Below are 12,363 nucleotides of genomic sequence, written 5' to 3'. Positions count from 1 at the left end.
TTCTTTAAGTGCAAGAAACACTATTTTTTCCTTACTTCCTGATTTAGTAGCTCAGAAACTTTTTTTTTTTAATTTTTTTTTTTATTATTTATTTATTTTAGAGTGGAGAGGGAGAGAGAGAGAGAGAGAGAGAGAGAGAGAGAGAGAGGAAAGACAGAGAGAGAGAAGTGGGGGAGGAGCTGGAAGCATCAACTCCCATATGTGCCTTGACCAGGCAAGCCCAGGGTTTCGAACCGGCGACCTCAGCATTTCCAGGTCGACGCTTTAAGAAACTTTCTTAGTAAGAGATAATGGGTCGATTTCTTCCTTAGTCAAGTCATACTACGCTACCAGGCTCTCTGCTTCTCTTTTTAAAAGGACTCATAAAATTTGCATTTGAACATTATCCTAAAACATTTTTAGAGATTGATATCATGCCTGACAGCATATGTTTTTCAGAATTTGTCTTCTCTTTGCAACTGGGAAGATATTTAATGGTTACTTCTAATACTTCTATTCTTGAAGAGTTCTCAAAGTTTACCAATCAGAGAGGATGCTCTCATGGAGCTCATGGTCCATTAGGAGAGTAGTGGGCACTTCCACATGGCCTCAGTGGTCCGTGCCTCCCTGTATTCATGCCTTGCGTAATACTCCATCCTTGAGTGTGAGTAGAACTTGTGACCTGTTGTAACAAATAAAATATTATAAAATTAAGGATATGATTTCTATTATTATGTTACACAAGATTGTGATGTCTACCTTGCCAGCAACTCTGTTCTTTCTCAGCTTATATATTTTATAAAATAGGGGACTATTTTGGAAAGGCTCATGTGGCATGGAGTTGGGGGTACCTTTGGACACCAACTGGCAAGAACTGAGACCTTCATTTCAACAGCTTCAAGGAACTGAACTCTGTCAATCACTGTCTTGGAAGTGTTACTGGAAAGGGATCTGGCCTTTTCAGTCTGCCTAGAGCCAGCCAGTATTATGTGGGTTCTTTACTTCATGCAGGAAAAAATTCACAACACCAGTCTGGGTGATTTTGAGAGTACGTTTATTAAAGTTGGGACACTGAAACAAAGAAAGGATTTAGGGTAAAAGAAGCAATAGAAGATAGCCTAGGCATTGTTCTGCTTTGGCTTCCTAGGAACATTATAGAAAAGAAGTGAGCAAAGGTAGAGCTGCTGTTGACTCACTGGGAAGTGAAGGTCGCAGTGATTGAAGTAAGCCAAAGCAAGGCTGCTGTTAGCTCACTGAAAAGTCTGAGAAAAAAGGGGTCATGAAGACAGACTGAGGGGGTGAGCCCAGGACAAGCTGCCAATTCCACCTGCTCCCTAGTTGCAAGTCTCATGGGTACCGTATTGTTTAGGAAAAATGAAAGTAAAAAGTTCATTGCCCAAGGAGGGGCATGGTCATGTTATAGACCCCTGATTGGCAAACTGCAGCTCACGAGCCACATGCGACAAAATACCACATGTGGGCACTATCTGGATAAGAAATGTACCTACCTATATAGTTTAAGATTAAAAATTTTGGCTCTCAAAAGAAATTTCAATGGTTGTACTGTTGATATTTGGATCTGTTGACTAATGAGTTTGCCGACCTCTGTACTAGACCAAGCCCACGCTGGGTCTATTTTTTGAAAGTTTTGGGGTTTTTTTTTTTCCGTGAGCGAGTGTGTTAGCTCAGACCCCCAGCAGAACACTCACTAGCTTTCCTGATGTGCCCTTCAACATGCTGATTCATCAAAATGAGTGTATAAGGATTATTGTTTGATTATGCTTTGATTAGCTTTACTGTTTTGATTTTATCTTGGGTCTCTCTGATTCTATTTAAATTTTTGTTATTTGTTCTACTGAATTCATCCGTCCTTGGGTTTGGCTGGCACAAATAGTGTTAATTGGGTCTCTGTCCTTGACTTCCCAGACCAGGGTGATTTAAGTTATTCAGTCTATGGTCAGAGAGGACAGGTGCAAACCTTTAGTTCTCAAGCGCTTTTGGTTAGGGAAGATAAGGTCTTGAGATTCACTAACTGGTTGTAAAATGATCAACTTAGTTAGCCTTGCTTATCTTGTCTCATTTTCTTCATTCCACTTGGCCAAGACTTTTCCTAGTTTCTTACTATCCTGCCTCAGAAGTAGACCCTTCCACAGTTGAGCCGTTAGATGTAACCCCAGCTTTGGCTGACACTTTCATTGCCAGCCACTGAGGAATCTGAGTGGAAGGCCTAGTTCAGCTGTGCCATGCTGCATAACACCTTTTTCCAAACTGGCAACTTGAACCTAAAGACAGATATAATGGCACTTAAATTTCAGCATAAGGAGACAGGACATATAGATTCCTAGAACATGTGAGAGAAGGTGGGTATCCCAGCCCAAGTGTAATAGAGATGCTTTCACAGTGTGACCTCTGCGTGGTTTCATGATTACTTCTGAATATTCAAGAATTGTATAAACATGTATTTCATTTAACAATACATATTTAATTGAGTATCTATAATGCACAAGATGTGGTTGTAAGCATTATGAACAAAATAGACAAAAAATATATCTGTGCTTATGGAGGTGATGTTTCAGTAATCAGACAATAAACTAATTAATATACAGAATGAAAATCATGTTACATGCTGAAAAATACTGACTGAGAGAACTAGCTACTGCAGATCATCACTACATATGAAGAGAAGTCTATATGATATTTCTTGATCAGTACCACAGGTGCCTCACCTCTCTCTTCCTCTGAGAACCTGCCCCACCATTTCTCACTTTTATGGATGTTGGTGCACATTTCCCCACCTCACTTATTCCCTCTTCAATTTCCTGTGAAAGCCAGGACTGAACAATGACAGCTAGCCACATGCCTGAGTCCTCGAGAGCTAAGTAAGATTTTTCCTTCTCCCAGAGCAGAGCCCCCCTATCAGCATCACACTTGCACTGCGCTGAGAAAGAGTTAGGCTGGGCTTTCTCTCAGGGCCCAGCAGTGATGGTGAGTCACTTACCCTCCAAGTAAAACAAGTGTGCCACCCCTTCGGTATCAAGTATTGTCTGAAAAATGGCAGGATTGTTTTAAAGCATATTGCTAGAAGGAAAAACAGTAATTATGGACGCCAAAGCTAATAGGAGCTGGATGGAGTCCCAGTGATTCTAAAGGAGATTTAACCAAAGAGAGGACAAAGTTCAATTTGGACTTCAATTTGGAAAGAAAGTGTGACTCAGGATGAGAAAAGCATTCACATTATATGGGAATAAAATGTCACACACGGACAGAATCCTCCCTCAATAGGGTGAGGTAATCCACTGAGAAGCAACAAAAAGAAACTTTGCTGAATAAGAGGCAGGGAGGGAACCTGTTTCAGCCTGACTTCACCACCCATACAAGCAGAGCAGAAAAAGATATTGCCTTTAGGACCCTTGCCAAGTTCTCAGCTAGGAGAGCATCTGGGCATACATGTCTTGATCTTCCAGCTGAGGTCTCCTTGAGCTGCAGAGGACTCCTTCCTTCCCACAACTGTGGTCTCAGCTCCAGTGTCTCCCCCTTTAAGATGTCTTCTCTGCCGGATCACTCTAATCAAAGAACTGCCCATTCTCCACATCTCCTCCTCTTCTCACCCGTGTTTTTATTTCTTCAGAACAATTGCCACTCTCTGTAATGGTCTTAACTGCTCACTTATTTGCTGGTGTGTTTTCAAGAGTATTGGATTAACCCTGAACCTAGAAAGGCACTCAGCACATAGTTCAATAAAAATTTGTAAAATGAATACAATTGACCTCTGAGCATAGTCCCATTTGCTAGGTTTGTAATTCTCTGTTCTTAGATCCTGTGGATTCCAAACTATTTCTAAATCCTTAGTAAGAGTTGCATCCAAATCTATGCTTGGCTCTGAATTCACAGGCCCACCTCACACGGGAACACAGTAACAGCATTTTCATCCCTCCCCTTCAGGCCAATATTGATAACAGCGTGACAACTTTTGGCAGGTATAGCCACACCCAGCTGAGTGGCAAATGTAATCCCATTGAAAGCAGCAGCAGAAGGATTCTAAGATGGCAGCAGAGTAGGTGGACGTTCCAACAGCCACTTCCCAGGACCAAATTGGATTACAACTTAATTTAATAACATTCATCTTGAAAAACCAGCTTTGGACTAAATGAAGAGGAGTGTATAATCAATGATCACAGAAGAAGCCACACTGAGACTGGTAGAAAGTGTGGAGACAGAGGCGGATTAAGGTGGGTTGAGGCCCAGGGCACAGTAAAAAATATTGAGCCTCTTAAAAGAAAGGGAAAGACAAGAAAATAAAAATATATGTTAAACATATTTTTAAATAAATAAAAAAATATAAGTATGTACTATTAATTTTAAAAGTTCATATATGAAACCAAACTTGGTATTATTAGAAAAAAGTGTAAAATTGTGGTATTGTGGGGCCCTTCAGAAGTCGGGGCTCAGGGCACATGTCCAGTACATCTGCCATTAAATCCACCTCGAGGCAGATATGCAGAAAGGGCTGCCCCACTCCCAGGAACAAGAACAGGTGAAGGTCTGGAGAGACTCTCACTGCAGGAACAGTTGCCCTGAAAGGTGTGGGTGTTCAGCCAGAAGCTCAGTGCCCCAGCCTAGAGCTCCAGGTCCTAGAAGTGTTGTCCACACAGAATTTGGTGGTGAAAAGAGCCAGGTTTCTATCTGTGAGAAAAAGATGGAGCTCTCACAGATGCAGGTTCAGTCTTAAAAGGGCAGTGCAAAAAATCTTGTTCACAGCCACTGACCTAGGGCTCTGGTGGAGGGAGAGCTGAGAGGAATACAGTTGCATGAGAAGATTGTAAAGTTGGAGGCCCAAGAAGAGACATGGGGGGGAATGGCCACCGGAATCCTTGTGCCGAGTCCTTCTTCAATACTGTAGTCACCATCTTTCTTGTGTGGAGCAGTCCCCTCTGAGAGGCATCAGTCTGGGAAAAAGCAACTTCTCTGCCCTCAGGAGTCTCTCCTGACTACTGAATGACAACTGAGTTATTCTCAGAGGCCCAGAAATAGGGGCAATGTCAGTGAATCAGTTTTCTGGTGTCGAGGCTGAAGCTTTCCTCCACACGCTCCTAAGTCTAAGACTGATAATTCCACCTCACAGGAGACTCAGTAGAAACTGTCCAGACTACAGGCAGACTACACATCTGGGTCTCAGAAGCCACATCATAGTAATGTCTGTGAAAAAAGTCTGGACAGACTGCACCTGGGGTCAAGAGGTGGAGCCACACCCACCCCTCTTTCTAACCCCTGAATTGCCACAGGCTCTAGACTCTACCAGAGGTTTATTCAGTGGCCAAGCCCATTATGTACCCAGCTAACAGAGGCTGCAGGAAGCAGGCTTCAAGGCAACTTGGCCTTTTAAGTGGACCTTCCTTCAAACCCAGAGTGGGTAAAAGCCAGCCTTGATGTGCAACTGATATTTCCAGGTGGCCTAGAGATCAGTACCACCAAGCCCATCTTCTTCATTAAGACACCAAAAAATTTCATTCAGGCAGCCCTAACTAATACTCAGATAAAATAAGAAGACAGAGAAATGTGACCCAAATGAATCAACAAGAGAAATTCCCCCAAAAAGAACTAAATGAAATGGAAGTAACCAAACTACAAGATGCAGTTTAAAATACTGATTTTTAGGATGTTCAAAAATCTTAGAGCAAAAGTGGATGGACATAATGAGCACATAAATAAAGAGATAGCAAGCAATAGAAGAACACTGAAAGCATAAAAAAGAACCAGTCAGAAATGAAATACTGTAGGAAAATGGCTGGGAATTAGACTATTGTCCTGAGAAAAGTCTTTGGTGCGAACTTTGGAATGTCAAGTCCAGTGGGGTCAGAACGCTGCCCCTGCAAGCACTGATAAGATTGTTAAAAGAAATAGCTGATCCCTACGGCTTTTTTCCTACATATCTGCAAGATATTAGTTAAATACCCTTCTCTGCACCTGAACCCAGGCTTTGCTAATTTTCTTAATGAGCAAAGAGACCAATAAATAGAATGGTCTCAGATCTGCACTCTCAGTCCTAGAAGCTGGGAGTCCCCTGTACCCATCTTTTCTGTATGTTGTGTCTTCTGTGTTTTTCTGAAGTCTTGCAGCACCTTCCTTTGCTGAGCTGGTCATGGCAAAATACAATATCAGAAATGAAGACTGCATTAGAAGAAATCAACAGCGGCTGAATAAAGCACAGGATCAAATCAGCAATTTAGAGGACCAGATAAATAAAATCAAAGAATCAGCACAGCAAAAAGAAAAGAGGCTCAAAAAGACTGAGAAAACTCAAAGAGACCTCTGTGACAACAAGAAGACAAACAACATACACATCATAGGTGTTCCTGAAGGAAAAGAGAACAAACAAGCAATATAGAACCTGTTTGAAGAAATCATACCTGAAAATTTCCCTAAATTGATGAAGGAAAAAGTCACACAAGTTCAAGAAGCACAGTGAGTCCCATTAAAGAGGGAACCACAAAGGCCTACACCAAGACACATCATTCAAATGCTAAAGGTAAGAGACAAAGAAAGACTACTAAAAGCTGCAAAAGAAAAGCAGTTAATTACCTACAGAGGAGCCCCCATAATGATGACAAATGACTTCTCAACAAAAACACTTGAAGCCAGAAGGGATTGGCAAGAAATATTCAAAGTTATACAAAGCAAGAACCTACAACCAAGACTTCTTTATCCAGTAAGGCTATTGTTTGAAATTGAAGGAGAAATAAAAAGCTTTTTGTCAGTTTTTCAAACAATGAAAAAACTCAAGGAATTCATTACAACCAAACAAGTATTGTAAGAAATTTTAAGGGGACTTCTGTAAAAAGTGAAAAAAAAATCAAGAAAAAGAGGATTGTATATTTAAAAAATAAAATGGCAATAAATAAGTACATATCAATAATAACTATAAATGTAATGGATTACATGATCTAGTCAAAACACAAAGGGTAGCTGCATGGATAAAAACACAAGACCTGAACATATGCTGTCTACAAGAGACCTACCTCAAAATAAAAGATACACATAGACTGAAAGTGAAAGGATGAAAAACAGTCTTTTATGCAAATGGAAATAAAAAAAAGCTGGGGTAGCAATACTTATATGTGACAAAATAGCCTTTAAAACAAAGCCTATAGTAAAGAATAAAGAAAGTCTCTACATAATGATAAAGGGAGCAATCCATCAGCAGGATGTAACCATTGTAAATATCTATGCACCTAATATAGGAGCACCTAAATGTATAAAGCAGATTTTAGTGGACATAAAGGGTGAGATCAACAGCAATACTATAATAGTAGGGGATTTTAATATACCACTAACAGCACTGGATAGATCCTTCAGATAAAAAATTAACAATGAAACAGCAGCCTACATGACACACTAGATCAACTGAATTTAATAGATATCTTCAGAAAATTTTACCCCAAAGCAGAAGAATATACATTCTTTTTAAGTGCTTATGGTACATTCCCTAAGATAGACCACAGGTTAGGACACAAAATAAGTCTTAATACATTTAAGAAGATTGAAATCATATCAAGCATCTTCTATGAACACAATGGCATGAAACTAGAAATCAACTACAATAGAAAAACTGAAAAATATTTAAACATTTCAAGGCTAAATAGCATGTTATTAAATAACAAATGGGTTAACAATGAGATCAAGGAAGAAATAAAAAAAATCTCCTTGAAAAAAATAAAAATAAACATGCAACAACTCAAAATGTATGAAACACAGAAAAAGCAGTCATGAGAGAAAACTTTATAGCATTACAGGCATAGCTTAAGAAGCAAGAAAAAGATCAAATAAACAACCCTGTGTCTAAAAGGTCTAGGAAAAGAACTACAAATAAAGCCCAGAGGAAGTAGAAGGAAAGAAATAATAGATAAGAGCTTAAATAAATGACATAAAGGCTAAAAAATAAAAATACAAAAGATCAATGAAACCAAGAGCTGGTTGTTTGAAAAGCTAAACAAGATTGATGAACTTTTAACTAGACCCATCAAGAATAAAAGTGAGAGGACACAAATAAATAAAATTAGAAATGAAAATGGAGAAGTAACAAATGACACTGCAGAAATAGAAAAGAATATAAGAAAATACTATGAAGATCTACATGCCAAAAAATTAAACAACCTTAGGTGTAATGGATAAATTCTTAGAAACATATAATCTTCCAAAACTCAATCTGGAAGAATCAGAAAATCTAAACAGACCAATTCCAACAAATGAAATTGAAACAGTTTTCAAAAAACTCCCAACAAACAAAAGTCCTGACCCGATGGCTTCACAAGTGAATTTTACCAAATATTCAAAGAAGAACTAACACCTATCCTTCTGAAGCTATTTCCAAAAATTCAAGAGAAGGGAAGACTTCCAAGTTCCTTATATGAGACAAGCATTATCCTCATTTCAAAATCAGGTAAAGACTCTGATTTTTTAGACACTATAGCCCAATATGCCTGATAAACATAATGCTAAAATTCTCAACAAAATATTAGCAAACCGGATCCAACAATACATGAAAAAAGTTATACATCATAATCAAGTGGGATTTATTCTGGGGAGACAAGGCTGGTACAATATTTGCAAATCAATCAATGTGATTCATCACATAAACAAAAGGAGGAATAAAAATTACATGATTATATCAATAGGAGCAGAAAAAGCATTTGATCAAATCCAGCACCATTTATGATCCAAACTCTTAGCAAAGTGGGAATACAGGGAACATACCTCAACCTAATAAAGGCAATCTATGACAAACCAACAGCTGACATCATACTCAATGGGCAAAAATTAAAAGCAATCCCCTTAAGATCAGAAGCAAGGCAGAGTTGCCCCCTTTCAGCACTTTTATTCAACATAGTTCTTGAAATCCTAGCCACAGGGATCAGACAAGAAGAAGGAAAAAAAAGCATCCAAATTGAAAAAGAAGAAGTAAAACTAACATTATTTGCTGATGACATGATACTGTACATAGAAAACCCTAAAGTCTCAGTCAAAAAACTACTAGACCTGATAAATGAATTCAGCTAGGTAGAAGAATATAAAAATAATATTCAGAAATCAGTAGCATTTTTATATACCAAATAAACCCATGCCTTATGGTCAATTGATACTTGACAAAGGAGTTAAGAACATACTTTACTCAAAGGAGTAAAGAAAGTCTCTTTAATAAATGATGTTGGAAAAATTAGGTACATGCAAAAAAATAAAACTAGTCCATCAACTTACACAATTCACAAAAATTCAAAATGGATAAAACAGTTAAATGTAAGTTTCAAAACTATAAAAACCTTGGAAGGAAACATAGGCAGTAAACTCTCCGATATCTTTCGTAGCAACATTTTTGCCAATTTATCTCCACAGGTAAGTGAGTAAAGGACAAAATAAACAAATGGGACTATGTGAAACTTAAAAATTTTTGCATAGCAAAAAACATCATTTACAAAATAAAAAGACAACCCACACAATGGAAGAACGTATCCCCCAATACTTCTGATAAGAGGTTAATAACCAAAATTTATAAAGAACTTCTAAAACTCAATACCAAGAAGGTAAACAATCCAATTAAAAAATCGGCAAAGGAACTGAATAGACACTTCTCAAAATAGGACATACAAATGCTGAATAGGCATATGAAATAATGTTCAACATCACTAATCATCAGAGAAATAAAAAATTAAAACCACAATGAGATACCACCTCACAGCTGTCAGAATGGTGCACATGAACAAATCAACACACAATAAGTGCTGGCAAGGGTGTTGAGAAAAGGGTACCATCCTGCACTGTTGGAGGGAATGCAGACTTGTACAGCCACTGTGGAAAACAGAATGGAGTTTCCTCCAAAAATTAAAAATGGAACAGCCTTTTGACCCAGCTATCCCACTTTTAGGAATATAACCTAAGAATACTAAATCACTGATTCAAAAGAAGATGTGCATTCCCATGTTTGGAGCGGGAAGCATCAATTTGTTGCTTCTCATATGTGCCTTACCAGTCAAGCCTGGGGTTTTAAACCAGTAACCTCAGCATTTCAGTCAGGTGATTTTACAGCTGGTCCCCAGAATAATTCTTCTATTTTCATCTGTCCTGAAGTGTAAAAAGGTTGAAAATCAGTTGCTTAAAAAAACAAATGAAAGCCTGACCTGTGATGGAGCAGTAGATATAGTGTCAACCTGAAAAGCTGTCTCCAGTTCGAAACCCTGGGCTTACCTGGTCAAGGCCCTTTTGAGATTTGATGCTTCCTACTTCTTGCCCCTTCTGTCTCTCTCTCTCTTTATCTCTTTCTCCAAAAAAATAAATAAATAATTCATACAAAATTTTTTTTAAAAAGAACAGTTACAAAGTTAAAGCTAGTGGAGGTCCCCTGGCAGGGGATGCAGGCACACTGCACCCACTGGGTAGGAGCCAAAACAACTCACAAGATAGAAGCTGCTGTTGCATTCCTCAGAAAAGGAGGAAAAACACCATCCCTCTCCACTTGTGGTCCCTCCTCAGTGCCTCCCAATACTAAATAAAACCCAGCTGGAAACCAGCAAACAGAGAAGCCAGGACACAGCCAGCAGTGGGCAGCCCTCCCCGCTACTGCTGCAAGGAAAGGTTAAAAATGGGCCCAGGGCACAGTCTCCTAAATTCACTATCGAAAAAATACAGCCTTCTTTTGTACTCTATTATACAGATGCGGCCAGAACCTTGGGTTTCCTAAGTGTAAGGTTGTGAACTGTGTGGAGTAACTGCATATGTTAAAACTTGCTCCTGGGGAAGTGCTACCATTCTTTAACATTCATAAGAGGGAGGTCACTTTTTCCAAAGTTGGGATTAGCATAGGTGGGGCTCTATAATCTCATGTATTAACTGATTCAGTTCAGCAAATATTTACTGAATTTTTCTTGCATGTAGAACACTGTTCCCAGTTTTATTTTAATGTCATGCACTAGGAACAACTCTGAGTTCTAAAATTTGCTTTTGCAGGGATGTATCCCTAAATATTTCCATGATACTAAAATGAAAGGAACTTCCTTTGAAACAAGGACATGAGTAATTATTGCTGGATCTTGATGCCTCTAGTCCCAGGGGTGAACTTTTTCTCAAACCCAGCCTAGGAGTCCAAGGATTATGCTCTCGTTTACTACACAGCAAACATCAGAGATGTGAGTGCCAATGAGTCTGCATCTGTGGGTTACAACACATATGGCCAGGGGAGCCCAACAGAAGGAATATCTGGCTTCTCCAAAGTCCAAGGAGGGGAAACCAAGCAGAGCATGACAGTCTTGTTGAGTTAAGCAGATTGAAATCTAGCACAAGAAGGTTGCAGGAGCTGGATATTGCATGACAGGTACCAGAAAACAGGAGCTAGATAGCAAAAGAGTCCCAGAAATGTACATAGGAGTCCCCTTGACTGCACAATGAAATACTGAAATGTGAAACTACACAAAGCCACACAAATAAGATGAGGGAGCTATTAGCTGAATCGTTACCAGAGGTGACACAGAACCAGGATATATATGAGTTATTACCAATCAGAGGAAAGAATCTTTGTTAAACACCCATGGAATTTAAGTACAGACTCTAGGAGATTAATATTTTAAATTCTACAGGAAACACAGAAAACAATGAGAAGAGGTAAGCTAATAAGACAGTGATAAAGCTTAATACACAACTGATACACTGGTAATACAAAAAAAGCAGCAAAATAAGAACAAAGAAAAGATGAGACAAATACAAAAATAACAAAAATGCTGGATTTGCGTTTAAACAAATTTGGTTCTAAAATTTATATGGACAAGCAAAGGATTTGGAATAGTGAAAACAATTGTGAAAAAGAACCTTGATGGAAGATTCAAACTACCTTATTTCAAGACTTACTATAAAGGTATAGTAATTAAGAGATTGTGGTACAATGAAAAAATAATCATATAGACCTATGAACCAGAGCAGATTCCAGTAACAGATAGACACATGTACAGTCAACTGACTTTCTATAAAGGTGTCAAGAGGAACAGTCTTTTCAATAAATGTTGACAAAACATGTGCAAATCTTTTCCTCCAAAGTAGAGGCTTCTGAACTAGTGTCCCAGCCTTCCATCCGTACACTCTTCCAATCTACAGCCACACAGCAGTCAGACTACTCTTCCCACACAAGAATTTCCCCTTTTAGTTCTTCACTGGCTTCGCATTGTCCTCAAGAGAAAGCCCAGTCTCCTTCAAAAGCAGCCTCTTTACAAACCATTTTTTGAGCCTCCTACCTCGGCCTCCTTCCCTTGTGCTCTATATTCATTCTAACCGTACTGAACTACTTACAGTTTCCTGCAAAAAGTAGGCTCCATCAAATGCCTAGCCAGTTCTTCTGCCTGGCTTATG

The 12,363-nt window shown here is 38.8% G+C and overlaps 1 long non-coding RNA gene across 1 annotated transcript; it reads right to left on the bottom strand.

Moving 5' to 3' along the window:
* Positions 1 to 301: 301 nt before the first annotated feature.
* Positions 302 to 10,567, bottom strand: LOC136337685 (uncharacterized). The gene is made up of 3 exons (XR_010731870.1): positions 10,216 to 10,567; positions 9,998 to 10,092; positions 302 to 661 (listed from the first exon to the last, which is right to left on the bottom strand). It is a non-coding gene; the product is annotated as an uncharacterized lncRNA (long non-coding RNA).
* Between the last annotated feature and the right edge of the window lie 1,796 nt (positions 10,568 to 12,363).

The sequence above is a fragment of the Saccopteryx bilineata genome, chromosome 5 (genome assembly GCF_036850765.1).
Source record: "Saccopteryx bilineata isolate mSacBil1 chromosome 5, mSacBil1_pri_phased_curated, whole genome shotgun sequence".
NCBI classification, from domain to species: Eukaryota; Metazoa; Chordata; class Mammalia; order Chiroptera; family Emballonuridae; genus Saccopteryx; species Saccopteryx bilineata.
This window is presented reverse-complemented; position numbering and strand designations above follow the sequence as displayed.